This window comes from Piliocolobus tephrosceles, chromosome 4 (genome assembly GCF_002776525.5).
Source record: "Piliocolobus tephrosceles isolate RC106 chromosome 4, ASM277652v3, whole genome shotgun sequence".
Taxonomy (NCBI): Eukaryota; Metazoa; Chordata; class Mammalia; order Primates; family Cercopithecidae; genus Piliocolobus; species Piliocolobus tephrosceles.
The window spans coordinates 111,357,519-111,378,733 of record NC_045437.1 but is presented as its reverse complement, the minus strand read 5'-3'; the positions used below and the strand labels follow the sequence as shown (position 1 = coordinate 111,378,733).

At 48.5% G+C, this 21,215-nt stretch overlaps 1 pseudogene; it reads right to left on the bottom strand.

Moving 5' to 3' along the window:
- Window positions 1-8,822: 8,822 nt before the first annotated feature.
- Window positions 8,823-21,215, bottom strand: part of LOC111527456 — a 44,955-nt pseudogene continuing 32,562 nt past the window's right edge.

The window sequence follows — 21,215 nt, the reverse complement described above, 5'->3', positions numbered from 1 at the left end:
ACTCATGAACTGTTTTGTGTGCCCACTTCTTTCTCCAGAGGTATTTGGCATGAATGACTTAACTGATAAGGTTTGAAAGTTAAAACCAGTTCCCACTAAGGCAGAACCAGGGTCCTCCGGGCACTATTGCCAACCATCTGAGTCTGTAACGAACACCCAGCACCGAACAAAGCATGTCAGGACTGCTCCAGTGGGGCTGGGCAGTTTTATGGGATCCCCTTGCTAATTAAAATTCGCTCTTCCAGACAGCTGTGATCTTTGGTGTCTTATGCACTTGAAAAATATATCTTGACATTTAAGCCATGCTTGCTGGGATGGTGCGAGTAGCAGTGATAAGCCACAAATTCCAATCAGTGTAAAAATGCTAAATTCCATGTTGGGGCTTGATTTGAAGGGCAAGGGCACCCGAATTCCTATAGTTTGTCCCCACTCCATCAACACCCGCAGAGACAAGCCTCTTCCTGTTCTTGGGATGACACAGACGTCCGCCCAAGGCCACTGCCCACTCCTGAAATTTCAGGCTGCAATAACAACAAACTACATTTTCGCTCTGGACAATTTTGGGTGCTGTTATCAGCCAGTTGGTGTCTGCACAGCAGATAGTTCAGGAATGTTCTGGGCCACACAAGGTCACAAGCCTGGGTGAGCGGAGCCTCCACCCCTGCCCCAGCTCAACTCCCAGCCCATGGTGGATCCAGCCATCATCTCTGCCCAGGGTCCCTAACCAAGATCCAAGAGCCTGGGGGGAGTAGGAATGTGCCCGGCTTGTTGCGGAATCCCTGCTCCCAGGCATCCCCATCCTGGGAGCCTAGCCCCTGAGGCACACGGGGAAATCTCCCCAAGGCCCCTCCCACTCTCTCCCAGGTCCCCAGGGGAGGGTACCCATGGCAGGGCAGGATGCTCTGTAAGCCCAGCAGGCCTCTTCTGTCTGGAAGCCCAAGTCATGCATCTCTGACCAAGGTGGCTTTGAAAAGGTGTCTGAAGTGTGGGCCCCAAACACTCTCCCGCTTCATGCCTTGGCAGGAGTTGCTCTAGGAGGCCGGAATGACCCCCACTCTCTGCCCCACCCCTCTCCTGTACCACACCAGCCGAGGAAGGTCAGCCACCTAAGCTCTGGGGACCCCGTGTTCCTAATGCAGACAGCTGGTACAGGCTCCCCGGCACTGCTGTGGTCTGCCATGGCCTGTCCCCTCCCGTTGTAGGGAGAGCCACCTTCTATCATGGAAGGGGGGTGAGGCTGGGGATGGGAGCATAGGGAGACCTGCCCTGGGGGTCAGGAAGACCCCCCACGGGCCCCTGGGTCACACCAGGTTCAGAGCAAAGGGTGGGATAGGGAGTGTGGGCGCCATGGAGCTTAGGTGGCCTTCTCAGGGTGGAGAGGTTGCCCAAGGAGATTCTCTCTTTCTTCTTTTTGTTTCCTCTAGGAGATTTGCTCAGGGTGGAGGCAGGGCGAGCCCAGGCGTGGGACAGGGGCCTCTCCAGAGGAGAGAGACACTGAACAAGCAGGGCCTTGGGGTGGGTGGGGTGCGCGCAGCTCAGGCCGCCTCCCACCTGTACTGTGGGTCTCCTCTGTCACCTGCCCCGAGGTTTGTTAACAACGTAGATGCTTTGCCTCTCTTAGTGCGTCCAGCTGTCATCACAGAATACCGTAGACTGGGTGCTTATCAACAACAGAAATTGCTTTCTCGCAGTTCTGGAGGCTGGGAGTCCGAGATCAAGTGCTGGCAAATTCAGCGTCTGGTGAGGACTGCTTCCTGGTTCATAGACAGCCCCTAACCCTATTCATGAGGGCTCTGACCTCATCACCTCATCACCCCCAAAGGTCCCTCCCACCCCCCAATACCATCACATTGGTCACTAGGCTTCAATATATGTAGCTGGAGGTGACACTAACATTCAGACCATAGGATTACCCATTGGCAAAATAAAATTCATCTTAAAAATATGTGTGGAAGGGCCGGGCGCGGTGGCTCAAGCCTGTAATCCCAGCACTTTGGGAGGCCGAGACGGGCGGATCACGAGGTCAGGAGATCGAGACCATCCTGGCTAACACTGTGAAACCCCGTCTCTACTAAAAAATACCAAAAACTAGCCGGGCGAGGTGGTGGGCGCCTGTAGTCCCAGCTACTCGGGAGGCTGAGGCAGGAGAATGGCGTGAACTCGGGAGGCGGAGCTTGCAGTGAGCTGAGATCCGGCCACTGCACTCCAGCCCGGGCGACAGAGCGAGACTCCATCTCAAAAAAAAAAAAAAAAAAAAATATGTGTGGAAGGCCAGTCGCAATGGCTCACGCCTGTAATCCAGCACTTTGGGAGACTGAGGCAGGCGGATCACGAGGTCAGGGGATGGAGACCATCCTGGCTAACACTGTGAAACCCCGTCTCTACTAAAAATACAAAAAAAAATTAGCCAGGCATGGTGGTGGGCACCTTTAGTCCCAGCTACTGGGGAGGCTGAGGCAGGAGAATGGTGTGAACCCGAGAGGTGGAGCTTGCAGTGAGCCAAGATCGCACCACTGCACTCCAGCCTGGGTGAAAGATCAAGACTCCGTCTCAAAAAAAAGAAGTATGGAAGCGTAAGGCAGAAGCATCCCCAGCCAGCAGCTACACCTGTTATCACCCTCCAACCCACCACGCACGGTTGGTGACCCCCTGCTCTGTGAGCAGGACCAGGTGTCGTCGGAGACACCTGTTGGGGGGCACAGAGGCCTTGGGCCAGGTCAACGCTGCCAGCTGCTCCTTTGGGGAAGGCAGGATGAGGGGCCGGCTTTTAGGATGGTGGCTGCTGGGAGCTGCCTACATGCTCTGTTTAATATTTGCTTTAACTCGAGACCTTCTGACACCATGCTGGAGGCTGATGAAGGGGAAATCTGACAGGAGCTATAGGGTGGGTCTGAGATGTGAGTCCGGGCTCTGCCTTCTCTCTCCTCTGTTGCCGCATTTGGGTTGGACCTGAGGCCGTTGGAACTGGGATGTTTAGAAGTCCCTTGCAGAACGTTTGCTAGCTTTATTGTTAGGCACCCTATACTTTTTGTTATTTTAGTAAATTGATTTTTTTCATTGCTTTTTGGAATGTAGAAAGGCCATTGATTTTTGTTTATTGATCAAGCAACTTGCTAAACTACCGTATTAATTCTGTCATCTGTCTGTAAGTTTGGGGTAGGTTCTATTTATATAATCATATCATTGGACAGCAATTACAGTTTGCCTTCTCTTCTTCTCATTCTCATACATCAAATTTCTTTTTCTTCTCTGTCTGCACTGTCTGGGGCCCTCAGGACAATCTCCAACAGAAACAGCATGCTGGGCATCTGATTGTATTCCTGACTGGTTAAGGATGACTACTAGCATGTCACTGTCAAATGTGACATTTCCCGTAGATTGTTAGTGTATATCTTCTTTGACTTCAGATTTGCTAAGAGTTTGAGTTTTTTTCCAATCATGAGTGTTTCTTACGTTTTATCAATTTATTTTCATGCATCTATTAAGAATATCATCTACTCTTGGCCAGGCGTGGTGGCTCACGCCTGTAATCCCAGCACTTTGGGAGGCCAAGGCCAGCGGATCACAATGTCAGGAGATCAAGACCATCCTGGTTAACACGGTGAAACCCCGTCTCTACTAAAAATACAAAATATTAGCCAGGCATGGTGGTGGGCGCCTGTAGTCCCAGCTACTCTGGAGGCTGAGGCACGAGAATGGCGTGAACCCAGGAGGCGGAGCTTGCAGTGAGCCGAGACTGTGCCACTGCACTCCAGCCTGGGCAACAGAGCGAGACTCTGTCAAAAAAAAAAAGAAAGAAAGAAAGAAAGAAAAGGAAAGAAAAGAAAGAAAGAAGAAAAGAAAGAAAGAAAGAAAGAAAGAAAGAAAGAAAGAAAGAAAGAAAGAAAGAAAGAAAATCATCAGCTGTCTTTTCCCTGTGCCTATTAATATAGTGACTTCACAGGTAGATTTTCTAATGTTAAATCAACCTTGAGTTTCTGGAACATAACAACCTTGACAAGAACTGCTATATTTCTTTCTTTCTTTTTTTTTTTTTTTTTTTTTTTTCCGAGATGGAGTCTTGCTTTGTTGCTCAGGCTGGAGTACAGTGGTACGACCTTGGCTCACTACAACCTCTGCCTCCCAGGTGCAAGGGATTCTCCTGTCTCAGCCTCCTGAGTAGCTGGGATTACACGTGCCCACCACCATGCCCGGCTAATTTTTGTATTTTTGGTAGAGACAGGGTTTCACCATGTTGGCCAGGCTGGTCTTGAACTCGTGACCTCAGGTGACCTGCCCGCCTCGGCCTCCCAAAGTGCTGGGATTACAGGCATGGGCCATCATGACCGGCCTAGACTCTTATACTACTGTGTGTTTTGCCCAATATTTTACCTAGAGGGTTTTCGCATCCATGTTCATAAGTAGGTTGGCGTGTAATTTACTTTTCTCCCGATTTTCTCTTTTTGGTACTATAAGATGAAATGGAGAATGTTTCCTCTTTGTCTCCAGAACACTTTATATATAAAACCAAAACCATCTTCTCCTTTAAAGATGTCTTGAACTTACCTCGGTCTGTTTCCTTCGTGAAAGATTGTTTACTAATAATCGAATTTCTTTAAATTTTATCAGACTCTTCATTCAAGTTTTCTATTTATCCTTAAGCTGGTTTTTATTGATTGTATTTTCTAGGTGTTTTAGACAGTTTTGAGTCCATGAGCATCAGGTTGAAACGGGAACGTTTCTCTTGTCCTCCTCACAGGGCGTGTGACGGGGTATGTCTCGCTTCCTCAGTGCCCCGCTGCTCAAGCCTCTAGGAGAGCAAGCGTCTAGGAGGGGATGTTCACAGCTCCTGAAGCCCCAGGGGGCATGTGCTACATGTACTCTTTTAGTTTTGCCATCCGTAGGTGGCTTGTGTTAACCAGCTCAATTAGACCCTCTACTTGTTGCAAGGACAGAGGGCTTTCTGTATCCCGGTTTCCTCCTTGATGTCCTGGAAGAATCAGATCACAAGTGGGCTCAGAGAATGAGTGCAAGGTTTTGTTTGTTTGTTTGTTTGTTTGTTTGTTTGTTTGTTTGTTTGTTTTGAGACGGAGTCTCGCTCTGTCACCCAGGCTGGAGTGCAGTGGCACAATCTCGGCTCACTGCAAGCTCCACCTCCTGGGTTCCCGCCATTCTCCTGCCTCAGCCTCCCAAGTAGCTGGGACTACAGGTGCCCGCCACCACGACCAGCTAATTTTTTGTATTTTTAGTAGAGACGGGGTTTCACCATGTTAGCCAGGATGGTCTCGATCTTCTGACCTCATGATCCGCCCGTCTCGGCCGCCCAAAGTGCTGGCATTACAGGCTTGAGCCACCGCGCCTGGCCGAGTGCAAGGTTTTGTTGAGTGGAAGTAGCTGTCAGCAGATGGCTAAGCCAGAAGGGAGATGGTTTTCCCCTGGAGTCAGCCACTTAGCAGCTGGACTCTTCTCTGACCATATCCGTCAAACTCCATGTCATTCCCCTAGTCAATGGCCTGCCAGCGTGCCGGCCTCTGCCTGTGCCTGTCGACGTGCTCTTCAACCCGTGTGCTCCTGTCAACGTCCAGCCGCCCGTGTGTTCCTCTGCTAATGCACTCCTCTGTCCAGCCCCCTGCGTGTCTGCCTGCTAGGGTCTCGGGATGGGGGCATGGCAGGCCAGGGTAGTCTTGGAAAATGCAGTATTTGGGCAGGAAAACAAAAATGCCTGTCCTCACCTAGGTCCATGGCACAGGCCTGGGGGTGGAGCCCCAGCCAGGGACCATGCCCTTCCCTTCCCAGCACTTCTGTATCAAAGTCATCCATAGTACTTTTTCCTGTCATTTTAATCTTTGCTGTACCTGAGATGTATCTTCTTTTTCACTCCTGAAAGTTTTGGGGTGTATGTGTGCCTTACTTCTTTTCTTACAGCTTTATTGAGATATATTTCACATATCATAAAGTTCACCCATGTAAAGCGTCCAGTTTAATGATTTTTAGAATATTCATAGTGGTACAACCAACACCACCATCTAATTTTAGAACATTTTCAGCATCCTTAAAAGAAATCCCAGCGACATCAACAGCCACTCCCTATTTCCATTCTCCCCTTCTGTTTCGTTCTCCACCTGAGATTGGCTTTTCTTTTTTTTTTTTTTTTTTTTTTTTGAGACAGAGTCTCACTCTGTCACCCAGGCTGGAGTGCAGTGGCATGATCTCGGCTCACTGCAACCTCCACCTCCCGGGTTCAACCAATTCTCCTGCCTCAGCCTCCCGAGTAGCTGGGACTACAGGCTCCCACCACCACACCCGGCTAATTTTTTTTTTTTTTTTTTTTTTTTTTTTTGTATTTTTAGTAGAGACGGGGTTTCACAATGTTAGCCAGAATGGTCTCGATCTCTTGACCTCATGATCTGCCTGCCTCGGCCTCCCATAGTGCTGAGATTACAGCCATGAGCCACTGGAACCCGGCCGAGATTGGCTTTTAATATGTTGCATGTTTACATGGTTCAAAAGTCATAGTGACATGATGAGGTATAAAATAAGTATAGGCTGGGCACGGTGGCTCATACATATAACCTCAACACTTTGGGAGGTCAAGGCAGGAGGATCACTTGAGGCCAAGAGTTCAAGACCAGCCAAGGCAACATAGGAAAACCCCATCTCTACAATATTTACATTAAACTTAGCCAGGCATAGTGCTGTGTGCCTGTATTTAGCCGGGCATAGTGGTGTGTGCCTGTATTCCCAGCTACCCGAGAGGCTGAGGCAGGAGGATTGCTTAAGCCAGAAGTTCGAGGCTGCAGTAAGCCATGATCACACCACTGCACCTCCAGCCTGGGCAAGAGCACAAGACTCTGTCTCTAAAAAATTAAAAATTCAAATGGAGTATAAAAAAATACAAAAAAAATTCTAACTCCCATCTTCATCTTCCCCACAACTGTCTCTCTCACACACGTAACCATTTTTATTCATTTTCTTTTTATTTTTCTGTATTTCTTTATACATCTACAACAAGGAAATGCAAATCTATTTATTCCTATTTTCCACTCTTTTCTTACAGAAAGGTAACATCATTGATACAGTATCCTGCACCTTCCTTTTTTTTTCTTACTATTAGCTCCTCATTCTTTCTTACAGTTGTGGTTCATGTTTATTCAACCAGCTCCCCACAGGCAGGCCCTTGGCTTGTTTCCAAGCTGTTGCCATTGCAAACAGTGCTGTAGTGTACAACCTCATTCACGGGTCATTCTATACTCGTGAATATCTATCTGTAGAATAGATTCCCAGAGGTAGGATTGCTGGGTCAAAGGATAAATACATTTGCTTTTTTTTTGAGATGGAGTCTCGCTCTGTCGCCCAGGCCAGAGTGCAGTGGCACAATCCCAGCTCACTGCAAGCTTCGCCTCCCGGGTTCACGCCATTCTCCTGCCTCAGCCTCCTGAGTAGCTGGGACTACAGGTGCCGCCACCAAGCCCAGCTAGTTTTTTGTATTTTTAGTAGAGACGGGGTTTCACCATGTTAGCCAGGATGATCTCGATCTCCTGACCTCGTGATCAGCCTGCCTCGGCCTCCCAGAGTGCTGGGATTTACAGGCGTGAGCCACCGCGCCCAACCAATGCATTTGTATTTCTTATAAGCAATGCCAAACTGCTCTCCACAAGGTTTGTACAATTTTGCATTCTCCGCAACCAAACCTGTTTCCTCACAGCCATACCAACAATGTATTTTACAATTTTGGATTTTTGCCAAATTGAATTGTGCAAAATGGTGTCTAAGGGCAATTTAATTTGCATTTCTCTTATTACAACTGGGGTTGAGCATCTCTTGATGTTTAAGGATCATTTGCCTTTCATTCTGTATGAACTATTTCTTTCTTTTGTCCATTTTTTCTTTGGAGTTCTTGATTTCTTTCTTAGGAAAGTAAAAGCTATCTTTATTGCTGCATGACAAATTACCTCTAAACCTAATGGCTTAAAGCAGCATAATGTATTATTCCTCGGGATTCTGTGGGTTGAATGGGCACAGCTGAGTGGTTCTTGATCTTAGTTTTTAGTATTGTTCTAACCCTCGAGATTCCCAGCCCTCGAGCCCTGTGTTTAAACAATCCAAGCTCACGATGCCCCCAACGGCTAAGACAGGCTCAAGGTGATGCCAGCAGCTACGCCAGTTCTCCCAGTTTATCCCAGGTCTTTGGCCCCGATGGCCACCAGTCCGTTCCTTCCCTGTGGCCCACAACACTTCTCCCAGTGTGCTACCGGCTGGGGTTACCCACTTGTCTACATTTGGCTGGCAGCTTGGCTGAGCTGGATGGTCCACGAAGCCTTCCCTCACTTGTCCAGTGCCTTAGTGCTCGTCTACATGGCCACGTCCCCTCAGCCTGGGCTTCCTCACAGTATGGTGGTCTCGGGGAAGTCAGCCTTTTCCATAGCAGCTGGCTTTCAAGAGGGAGGAAACAGAAGCTGCCAATCCTCTTAAGGCCTGGATTCCAAAGTCATGAAGTCATGGAGTGTCATTTCTGCATTCCTTTGGTCATAGAAAGTCACACGGTCAGCCCAGATTTAAGGAATAGGAAATAGACCCCACGTCTGGATGGGAGAAGTGGTGTGGGCGACAAGGGAAGGAACGCACTGGTGGCCATCGGGGCCAAAGACCTGGGATCAATGGAGAACTGGCGCAGCTGCTGGTATCACCTTGAGCCTGTCTTAGCCGTTGGGGGCATCGTGAGCTTGGATTGTTTGAAGACAGGGCTCGAGGGCTCGGAATCTTGAGGGTTAGAACAATACTAAAAACTAAGGACACACATACATTTTGTTGTGATTTTCGGTGGAGGCACTTAGTGAAAGTGGTTACGGGGTCAGGGAGGACGTGTAAAACTCGGCCATGGGTGGGTTGGTGCTGACCCTTTCTCCCACCAGTTTATGGCTGGTGAAGGTGGAAGATGTCAGCTCCATTTAGGGGACTGGGGGGACCTGGGCAGTTTTGAAGAGGAATTTGAGAGTGGAATTTGAGAGTGTACTTGTAAAGGACTCGACCCTGCCAGTCGCAGTTCAAGGTCAGGGCTGGCTGTAGGTGGGAGGCCGTGCAGTTCCTGGGAGAGCTAACTCGCCGCGGGGCCTTCACTTTCTCACCCGAGAAGAGCCCGGTTTGTGCTCCGCTGCTGCCTGGAGTCTCCAGAGGACACAGACAGGCAGAGGGGGGTGTCTGGGGAGAAGCACCTGCTTTTTCTTGCTTTCTCTTGCTTTCCTCTTTACAGAATTTGTTCTTCTCCCACAAGACCACTCTAGCCACACCAGGAGCTTTCTCAGAAACAATCACAATCTTTTTCCTTTTTTTTTTCCAGACAGGGTCTCACAAATGACAAACAAGACAAATGACAAACAGGGGGAAAAAAAAAATTCTTTTTTTGTTCCAAGACAAAACCCAAATTGATTCAGCGGCATTTTAATTAGGAAATCCTATAAATCAGGATCACTCTTGATTTCAGACACTCCATTATGAAGTGTACATCCACATCCGGAGGATGGATAAGCCATTGAATCTGTTAAAAACTGGCTTTTTAAAAACTGTTGCCCAGGCTGGAGTGCAGTGGTATAATCTCGGCTCACTGCAGCCTTGAACTCCCGGGCTCAAGTAATCCTCCTGATTCATTCTCCCTAGTAGCTGGGACCACGGGTGCATGCCACCACCAGGCTGGCTAATTTTTTTTTTTTTTTTTTTTTGAGATGGAATCTTGCTCTGTCACCCAGGCTGGAGTGCAGTGGCGCGATCTCGGCTCACTGTAACCTCTGCCACCCAGGTTCAAGCAATTCTCCTTCCTCAGCCTCCCAAGTAGCTGGGATTACAGGCACCTGTCACCGCACCTGGCTAATTTTTGTATTTTTAGTAGAGACGGGGTTTCACAATCTTGGCCAGGCTGGTCTTGAACTTCTGACCTCGTGACCCACCCACCTCCCCTCAGCTACACAAAGTGCTGGGATTACAGGCATGAGCCACCGCGCCCCACCTAATTTTTGCATTTTTGTGTAGAGATGGGATCTCACTATGTTGCCCAGGCTGATCTCAAACTCCTGCCCTCAAGCAATCCTCCTGCCTTGGCCTCTCAAAATGCTGGGATTATAGACATGAGCCACTGTGCCCGCCTAATTAATCTCTTGAGCCTCTCTCCTATCCTCCCAGCCAACCTTTCTTATTCCACCCTTGCTGGTATCTGTAGGAATGGACAAGAGACCCAGGATGTTTTCCCACTCTGTGCTGGCCTCTGTGAAGCCGTGGGCCTCAGCCTCTGCACGTCCTCACCCTCTCGGTTTGTCTCCTTCTCCCATGCAGCTGTTCTTTGTGACCGAAGCTGGTTTTAAAATGTGGCTTTCCCAGAGAAGAAATCACAGGCTTTGCCCTTTGAAGCTTGATGGATTCTTACGAAGGTCCTACCCCCAAATGCAAAGGTAGCAAAGCCAGTTTTTAAGAGATTCAATGGCTTGTTCATCCTCTGGATGTAGATGTACACTTCATAATGGAGTGTCTGAAATTAGAGTGGTCCTGATTTCTAGGATTTCCTAATTAAAACGTCTGCTGAATCAATTTGGGTTTTGTTTTGGGAAAGAAAAGAATTTTTTTGCCTGTTTGTCGTCTTTTCACTTTGCTTATGTTTGTGTCTGTGCGTGCATGTGCACACATCACATAGGGTTTTCCTGAATGTTTTATTTGGAAACAATTATAGATTCACAGAAGTTGTAAGGATAGTATCGAGATGTCCCCATTTACACTTCACACAGTATCTCCCAGTGACAATATCTCATATAACTATGGTACAACATCAAAACTGGGAACATTGACATTGGTACTATGTGCATCATCTTTTTTTTTTTTTTTTTTTTTTTTTTTGTGAGACAGAGTCTTGCTCTGTCACCCAGGTTGGAGTGCAGTGGCACGATCTCAGCTCACTGCAACCTCTACCTCCCAGGTCCAAGCCATTCTCATGCCTCAGTCTCCCGAGTAGCTGGGATTTCAGGCACACGCCACCAAGCTGGGTTAATTTTTGTATTTTTAGTAGAGAAAGGGTTTTACCATGTTGGCCAGAATGGTCTCTAATTCCTGACCTAAGGTAATCTGCCCTTCTCAGCCTCCCATAATGCTGGGATTACAGGCATGAGCCACGAAGCCCGGTCCAATGTATGACATCTTATCACATGTATAGTTTTATGTAACTATCACAATCAAAATACAAAACTGTCCCATTGCCACAAAAATCTCCCTTGGGAGCCACCCCGTGATAGTCAACTACACAGCCATGTCCCCACCATGCCTAACCTCTGACAGCCACTCGTCTGTTTTCCGTCTCTGTAGGGGGTGATAGGCCTCCAAAAATGTATGTCCAACTCCTAACCCCTGGAACCGTGAGTGGGACCTTATTTGGAAAGGGGTCTTTACAACTGTAACTAAGTTAAAAGTCTCAAGCTGAGATCATCCTGGAGTCAAAGTGGGCCCTGAATCCAATGACAGCTGTAAGAAAAGGAAGAAGGACATTGGAGACAAAAGGCAAAGAGGAGAAGGCGATGTGGAGACCGAGACATAAGTGGCAGTGATGCGTCCAAAAGCCGAAGGTCAAGGATTGCTGCAGCCACCGGAAGCCAGGAGAGAGGTGTGAACCCAATTCTGTCTCAGAGACTTCAGTAAAAACTCTTCACTTAAACTGGTAAAAACCAAAACCAAAACCAAACAAACAAAAACATCGACAAAGGGGAATCCACACGCGCGGGGCATTAGAGCATTCAACAGATATGAGCGCCTACCATGTGCCAGGCACTGGACGGAGCATCTGGGATACTTCAGTGAACAGGAAGGCGAAGGCCCTGCCCTGGAGCAGCTGATGTGCTGATGGGTTGTTGGTTTTTCCCAGGCTATTTTCTTTCTGCTATTCCGATTGGATAATATATATCATTGTACCTCCGAGTTCACTGATTTCTTTCCTCCATCCTCTCCATTCTGCTGTGAAACCCATCCATTGAGTTTATATATTGTTGTTCTATATTTTATCCTTACTTTTTTATTTATCTTATTTTATATTTTGAGACGGAGTCTCGTTCTTTGTCACCCAGGCTGGAGTGCAGTGGTGCAATCTCGGCTCACTGCAGCCTCTGCTTCCTGGGTTCAAGTGATTCTCCTGCCTCAGCCTCCCAAGGAGCTGGGATTACAGGTGCCCGCCACTATGCCTGGCTAATTTTTTTGTATTTTCAGTAGAGACGGGGTTTCACCATGTTGGCCAGGCTGGTCCCAAACTCCCTCAGGTGATCCGCCCAGCTCGGCCTCCCACAATGGTGGGATTACAGGTATAAGCCACTGTGCCTAGCCTCACTTATTTATTAATATCACCTATTTCTGTCAGGCGCGGTGGCTCACGCCTCTAATCCCAGCACTGTGGGAGGCCGAGGTGGGCGGATCACAAGGTCAGGAGATCAAGACCATCCTGGCTAACACAGTGAAATCCCATCTCTACTAAAAATACAAAAAATTAGCTGGGTGTGGTGGCGGGTGCCTGTAGTCCCAGCCACTCAGGAGGCTGAGGCAGGAGAATGGCTTGAATCTGGGAGGAGGAGCTTGCAGTGAGCCGAGATTGCACCACTGCACTCCAGCCTGGGGCACAAAGTGAGACTCCGTCTCAAAAAAAAAAAAAAAAATCACCTATTTCTTTGCCCACACTTTCTCCTTTTTCATTTGTTTCAAGCATATTCATAATGTGCACATTGCAGCATTTTACAACAGCTGCTTTAAAATTCTCATCAGATAATTCTAACATCTGTGTCATGTCAGTGTTCATGTCTGCTGTCTCTTCTCGTTCATGCTGAGATTCCGTCCCTACAAAAATTAAAACATAATTAGCCAAGCATAGTGGCATGTGCCTGTGGTCCAAGCTCCTTAGGAGGCTAAGGCAGGAGGATCCCCTGAGAGCATGAGTTCAAAGCTGCCATGAGCCATGATCACACCACAGCACTCCAGCCCGACTTACAGAATGAGACCATCTCCTAAATAAATAAATAAATAAATGTAAACACATTTAAAATATTTTACTCACCTCGTGAACGAATGAGAAAATCAGTAAGCTACCACAACTAGTTTAAAGGAGAATTCAAAGAACAGAGACACCTATGGATTGTGAAGTGGATGTATAAATATATTTCAAATTGTCTCTTTTTTTGTAGGGTTTGCATTAGCTTCCTCTTGCTGCTATGACAGATTATCACAAATGTAAGTGGCTTAAAACAGCAAATGTATTGTCTTGCAGTTCTGGAGATGGGAGGTCCAAAGTGGGTTGACAGAGCAGAGTTCCTTCGGGAGGCCCCGTAAGAGCCTGTCTTCTGGCCTTTCCCACTCCTAGAGGCTGCCTTCATCCCTTGGCTCATGGCCAGGCCTCACTGCACCCTCTGCTTCCACAGCCACATCTCCTTCTCTAACCCCAGCCCTCCTGCCTTCCTCCTAGAAGGACCCTTGTGGTTACACCAGGCCCTCCGAGATAATTCAGGGTAATCTCCTCACCTCAAGACCTCTACCTAATTTACATATGCAGAGTCTGTTTTGCCCGTAAAATAACATACTCACACTGTGGACATCTTTGGGGGTCAATTACTCTGCCTGCCTTGATGGGGAATCAAGTGTTCTTTCTACCAGAAAGAATTAATTTGCACATCTACGGATGAAAATCATTTGCATTGCTGTTGCTTATCTACAATCTACAAAGTCACAAAATAGCACAAAGACAATGAAAAGCACAAACCCAAAAGTGGGTGGCCCGGAAGAGGGTGCTTCATTTTACACTGAGATTCAAAGTAGTTTTCTACTGAAGACACCTAATCATTCTTCTGGTCCATTTCAAAGGCTTTTTACCACTTTTCCTGGTATTTCTAACCTACTTCATCCCTTTACTTCTAGTTCATGCTTTTTCCTCATTTCTGTCATCTATATGCCTTAGCATGCTTTCAACTCTGTCTGTCTTTCTTAAACTCCTTTTAATTTCAGGTTCATTCTGAAATAGGTTTGCCTTTTCTTCTATTTTTTTTTTTTTTTCTAACTCTACCAGTCCCTAATGTCCACCTGCTATCTGGTCATCTCTTCCTCTTGTCTGGCTATTTCTATCCTAAGTTCTTATATTTCTGCTTTGTGGTCTTTATAGTTGCAACTATTTCACTGAGGTGTTTTTTTCTTAATATATGTTGGAAGTTTGGAGTGCATGCAATTTTCCTCGGCCTTTGGCAACATTTTTCTGACATATTTTCTTCATCTGCAGAGAAATTCTGTTTCTCTTTTTCAGGATTTTTCTTAGGTATTCTGTATGAATTTGAAGTTATAGCTATTATGTAACTAATATTTGGGTGAGTTCTTTGATCCCAGACCAGCTATTGTCAGGAGTATCCTGAGTGTTGGTGGTGGTTTGTTTTGGTTTGTTTGAGATGAGATTTATGTTGTCCAGGCTGGTTTCAAACTCCTGGCCTCAAGCAATCCTCCCACCTTAACCTCCCAAAGCGCTGGGATTACAGGTGTGAGCCACCACGCCTGGCTCATCCTGTGTCTTGATAGCATAAACTCAGATGTGGTCCAAGGGCCACCATGAATGACAAACACGCTCTTGTCACTTGGAGAATTCCAAGAGCTTTAGAAGCTTCATCCCATGAACTCTAGGGAAAAAAAGAATCTTTACAGTGAAACAGGGACTTTCTGATCCGTATGCCCGAGGAAGCGAGAGGCTGAAGCTTATCAGAACAGCTACGGGTATCAAGAGAGAAGACCTGGGAAAGAGAAGCTGGCAGACAGGAGATCTGTCTCCATAAAGAGCTACATAAGTCATGGCACTTGTTCCTCTGGGCCTCAGAAGACGACTGGAAACAGGCAACTCCAGGTCCTGGAGATGAGCTATGTGTTAGAGGGAAGTATTCCTTCGCATTCAAATCCCCCTGAGACAGCGATGGGCTAAGCCAGGAACCACCATATCTGCAAGTGCCCTGGGCCTTCATGTGATGTGGGGCCTTGAAAGATCCTGCTCCAGGGAGGAGTTAGGTCACCTGTGAGGGTCACCACAACTCGCACGGGCCCAGCAGTGGCCAGGCCTTCACATGCACTTGGTAGACATTTTCTGTCATGCTGTACAGACTGTCCCTCCAGGTTTTGGAGAAGTAAGGGGCGTGGCGTTGGATCCACCATTGTACACAACAGGGCACAATGTAAACCTGAGGAATGGGTCACGTCTGCCAAGCCCTTCAACCACAACCCTATGTGAGATGATCTCACCGATCCTCTTTACTCCCCATGCCGCCTCTTGCCATGGGCTGGGTCTCCTCCTCCCTTCTCACATGGTGTCAACCCCTCATCCTCAAATTCTTATGCACAATCCCAAATAAGGCTCCAGGAAAACCTTTGCTCAACCAGAAACTCATGATGGTGAACCTTAAACGAAGTGTCAACCACCCTTGCCCCCTGCTCACAGCAGCACAACTAGAAGCTTTGATATTCTCTTCTTCAACACAGCCAGGACCTGCTCTTAGCAAGTCCCCCAACCTTGACTGCAGGGTGGGGTGTTTCTTCCTGCAGAACTGGGTGTGAAGACCATCAGCCACCCTGGCACCCCTGCTCCCTGTCCCTCTGCTGCACAGCCGGTGGGGCTGCCTGGCCACCTGCTCTGGACTCATCACGCACCAGCTCATTGAGATTCTATTGACTGAGGCCTCCATGATGCCCCCACTCCTGGTTTCCCTTCCACCCTGTCCTCTATTCATGGTGTCCCCAGAGTTCTGCCCTTCTCCTCTGTGTCTCGTGACTTTCACACCCTGCCTGGGTCTCATGGCTTCCCATCTTACCCAGTTGCTAAGAACCCCCAGTTTCTGTTTCCTGTCCAAATCCCCCTCCCATCTGTGGATGCGGACACAGAAACTCTTTCACTGTGGTTTCCTTTGGGGAGAGCTGCGAGGAGCATAAAGTGATCTATACACGTAGAGGGCGATTATAAGTGTTTCCTTCCATCTCAAACTCCTGCTAGTTCTCCCCAATTTGAGATTGCAGTGGGCTATGATCATGCCACTGCACTCCATCCTGGGTAACAGATCATAGTTACTTGGTTTTGTGCTTTTGTCCTTTTTTTTTTTTAAGACAGGGCTGGCTGGGCACGGTGGCTCACACCTGTAATCCCAGCATGTTGGGAGGCCGAGTTGGGCAGATCACAAGGTCAGGAGATCAAGACCATCCTGGCTAACACAGTGAAACCCCGTCTCTACTAAAAATACAAAAAAATTAGCCGGGCATGGTGGCGGGCACCTGTAGTCCTAGTTGCTCAGGAGGCTGAGGCAGGAGAATGGCATGAACCCAGGAGGTGGAGCTTGCAGTCAACCGAGATTACGCCACTGCACTCCAGCCTGGGGAACAGAGCGAGACTCCATCTCAAAAAAAAAAAAAAAAACGTGGGGGGCACCTTGCTCTGGGCTCCAGCAATCCTCCTACTCCAGCCTCCCAAGTAGCTGTGACTACAGATATGCACCACCACAGGCAGCTAATCATGTTTTGTAGGGACGGGGTTTCACCATGTTCCCCAGGCTGGTCTGGAACTCCTGCACTCAAGTGATCCTCTCACCGCAGCCTCCCAAAGTGCTGGGATTACAGATGTGAGCCATGGCCCCTGGCCACGATGGTCGGCTTCATGGGTCAACTTGGTTAGACTATAGTACCCAGTTATTGAATCTGTTAAAAAAGTGAACCAAGACAGTAAAATTTTAAAGCGTTTATTTGAGCAAAGTGATTTGCGAATCAGGCAGCTCCAAACCAGAGGTGGTTTGAAGGTCGCACTGAAGGTGCAGAGGCACAGGTGTTATCGGGGAAATGCAGAAGTGAGGCGCAGAAAATATTTAATTGGTTATAATTATAAGTTGCCTTATTTGGTCTATCACACTGGAAAGTCCTTAGTTATATAATTAGAAGTTTTTTGGCTGATTCTGACTAGTTGAGCTTAAGTTCTGTTTCTCTTTAACATAGACATTTATAAGAAATAGCTCAAGTTAAGTTTCACTTACGTTTGCAAATCAAGCAAGGTGAAGGTCACCTATGGGGCCTAACTGGCTTTGTCAGCTCAAGGTTTCTTCAGACCTGGTCTTCATTCTAATCGACTTTAACAAACGCAACACTAGCCTAGGTGTTCTATAAGGCGTTTTGTAGATGCAAATCACGTCTGCAGTCAGCCAACTTTAAGAAAAGGAGATTATCCTTGGTAACCTGGGTCAGCCTCATCCAATAGGAGGAAAGGCCGTGAGCAGAACTAAGGCTTCCCGGAGGAAGGAGAAGCCCTGTCTGGACTGCAGCATCGGCGCTCGCCTGAGAGTTCCCGCCTGCCCTTCCGGTGCCCTGGCCTACGGATTCCCGACTTGCCCTACCAGCCCCACCTTTGGGGAAGCCAGTTCCTTGCAATGCATCTCTCTCTGTATATATGGATATACATACTGGTTCTGTTTCTCTGGAAGAGCCCTGACCAATACACTATCTAATACAATCAATTAAATTCAAACTCATCATTCTCTCTCCCACTACCCTCCACCATCACACTGCCCCCCAGGTGCCCTCATAGTCCTCATCCTGATGAATGGCATGGTCTGCCTTGCTGCCGCCCAGGCCAGAAGTGGTATGGTCTGGCCAGACTCCTCCCTCTCTCTCCTCCTGTACCCAGGCATTGGGCCAGCCCAGGGGTGTCGAGAATCCGCACCTGCCCCTCCACTCACATCTCCACTGTTTGCCCTCTGGCTTTCCACTGTAGACATCTCACTGGATTCCCTGTCTCCATGACAGTCTCATCTCCCCTGCTCCAGCCACCAGCCAGGGTGATCTCTGAGAATCCCATCTCTCCTGTTTAAAGGCCTCTCCTATGGGCAACATGGAGTCCACACCCCCATGCCGGCTGGCCCTCTCATTCCAGCCGCTGCCCCAGGACCAGGGCATCGGGCCTCCATCTACCCACCGGCTGGCTGCTTGCTTTCCTAAATGGCCAGAAAACCCAGCCACCAGGGGTGTGGGCTGGGTCTCTCAGTGCCTACTTTGGAACCTAAAACCTAGTAAGTACATTAAAAACTATTTTCCTGCAGTGCAATTGAATGTTCTTACCCCTCCCTCTCCGTCTCCTCTAACTGCTCATAATACAGAACTCAAGAAATCTGCTTAATTAGTTTGGGGATTACCAACAGGAACTTCATTGTCTTTGTTCATGATTTAATGGTAGGTGATTAGCGCAAAAAAGGTTGCCCCTTAAGAAAACGAACTCTGCCTTTGTCTCATGTGTGGTCTTGAAATGAGTTTTATTTTTTGTTTCGCTGTGGTGCTTGATACTAAAATATGCTTCACTCTGCTGTTGATCCTTCAACAAGTCAAGAAGAACATGTGGCCTCCGGGTCATTTCTTCAGGGTCCTAAGCAGAGAAGAAGAGCTTTGTTCTAGCCCACGTTCCAGCGGCCCCCACATTCATGTCTCTAGTAGATGGAAACTGCTGGAACATCTTCATTTCTGGAGACAGAGCCTGAGTCCTTGGCCCCAGGCCTTTCTCTCCATCCCTGTCATGGAATTCTTTTAAGTGTTAGCTCCTCACATAAAGCCTGTGGTCTGCCAGAACCCACCCTGCGGGCCGAGCCCCATGCCTGGCTTCCCCAACACCCCAGGCTGCGAGCTCAGCAACCACAGTCTACAACGTGGAGCAGGAAGCACTTGCTGAAAAGGCTCACCATGAACTTGGACCTGACTTTGACTTCTTCTCTGTGTGAGAGCTTGTGTTTCCCTCACTGGAGTCTGAATTCCTAGTAATCCTGGGATGAGTCCTCTCTGGAACGATGACAGTGACTAAGCCAACAGTGTGTGCTGCAGGAGGCAACTCTGACCCACACAGTCTTATGAGTTCATGAATCAAAGATACCAGACCCTGAGCCCGAAGGGCCGGGTGCAGTGACCCTGGGAAGGTCATCCTGTGGCCCTTGCAGCGGGAGCCCATCTTTCCTCTGTGCCAAGTGTGCTCCTGCTGCCCACCGTGGGAAGCTGGGCCCCTGAGTTCCAGCCTCCCTTGCAGAGATGTGCACTTTCCTGGTACTTTTCCGCCCTGGCATTCTGCATGACTGCCAGGCAATCGCTCAGAGATAAAGTGTACCTTTTATAAGCCCAGAACTTTAAGTTTCTCTCACACAGAGATCAGACTCCTAAAGGGAGTAACTGAAGACATTCTGAAAGCTCCAGGAACTGAGAGAAGCAGAAGGAGGCCGCCTGCCTCCTGCCAACAGCCAGTCAGGTGAGCTGCGAGCCACCTGGCTGTGTCCCCGGCTGCCCTCCGGGGCCCACTGCCATGGAAACCGCACACAGCATCGCTGCTTGAGAGCCAGACAAACACGGCTGGCAGGGCCACTGGGTGGGCAGAAGGCAGCTGAGCAGAGCCTCGGGAAGCTGGGCTTCTCTTCTCAGCCCTGCCGCCGCCTCTTCACCATGTCTGGAACAAGGTATTGCCCCACTAATGATATGCTCCCTTGAAAGGGATAAATAATCTCACTCTTCGATTCAAGGATGCAGAGCCCTGGTTCTCAGATACCAGCTGCTTTGTGAGCCTGTTTCCATCAACATGCGCTGCACAGCGACCAGAAGGACCTCTCCTGAGGAACCGAGTGGGAAAGTGGCCTCAACCTTTGCAGTCGGGAAGCGTCGTCCCAAGGTTTTCTCCCCAGGCCCCTCCATGTCATGGAAGGAGTAGTAGCATTCGTGTGCTACCATAGCAGGTAAATGGAACAATTAAAAGTGACAGAATCACGGCAGTCTCTTCCCCATCCTTCACAGCCGCTGGAATTCAAGTCTGCCTTAACGGAGTGGCCACCTCCTTCTTCCTCTGTGAAGCCCTCCGTGGCTGCCCATTGCTTGCAGGAAAATCCCAGAGCTCTGAGTGCATGGCAGCTCACCTTCTTCACAGTCTGGCCCTGATCTTCCCTCCGGCTGCTCAGCAGCGTGAGTGTGGGCCCAGCCGGCCTGCCCTCCGCATCACCCCTACAACACCTAGTTCCTTCAGTGCGTTCTCATCTCAACACCACAGAGCAAGTGTCCCACATTGTCTACTTATGGGTGGCTTTCCTTTTGCAAATAGAAACTTTACTATACCCAAAAATAAATACAGTACTTTCAAAAACAGGTGCAAATATTATTTGGTCCTGGGAGACAAGAAAGGGTTAGAAAGATTCTGACTCAGGAAAAAGAGGCTCTCAGACACTGCTGGGAGAGAGTAAGATGGTATCTCCCCTGGAAAGGGACAGCTGGCAGAATCTGCCAAAATTACAGATGCAAGCACCCCTTGATCCAGCAAGCCCACTTCTGGAAATCAATTTGACAAGTGCCCATGCATGCATATAAATGGCATAAGTATGAGATTATTCACTGGGACATTCATTGTAATGGCAAAAGATGGGAACTACCCAAGTGGCCATCACTAAGGAACTGGTTCATGTGCAATGATCACTCACACCGTGGGATACTTATCAGTAAAAATGGCAAGGGGGGTCGCTATGCACCATTAGGAAAAGGTCTCCTGGCTACATCAGTGAGTATATAGCATACCAGCCTCTTTAGGAAGGAAAAATAAAAACGTATATCCATATATACTTGCATAAGGAAACACTAGAAGTGTAAACAAGAATCTAACAAACACGATTACCCAGGCCAGGCGCGATGGCTCACGCCTGTAATCCCAGCACTCTGGGAGGCCAAGGCGGCTGGATCACCTGAGGTCAGGAGTTCAAGACCAGCCTGGCCAACATGGTGAAACCGTCTCTACTAAAGGTACAAAACTTAGCTGGGCACGGTGGCGGATATCTGTAATCCCAGCTATTCAGGAGGCTGAGGCAGAAGAATCACTTAAACCGGGAGGCAGAGGTTGCAGTGAGCCGAGATCGCACCATTGCACTTCAGCCTGGGTGACAGAGTGATACTCCATATCAAAAAAAAAACAAGGCCGGGTGCGGTGGCTCAAGCCTGTAATCCCAGCACTTTGGGAGGCCAAGGTGGGTGGATCACGAGGTCAGGAGATCGAGACCATCCTGGCTAACATGGTGAAACCCCATCTCTACTAAAAATACAAAAAATTAGCCAGGCGTGGTGGTGGGCGCCTGTGGTCCCAGTTACTCAGAAGGCTGAGGCGGGAGAATGGCATGAACCCAGGAGGCGGAGCTTGCAGTGAACCAAGATCGTGGCACTGCACTCCAGCC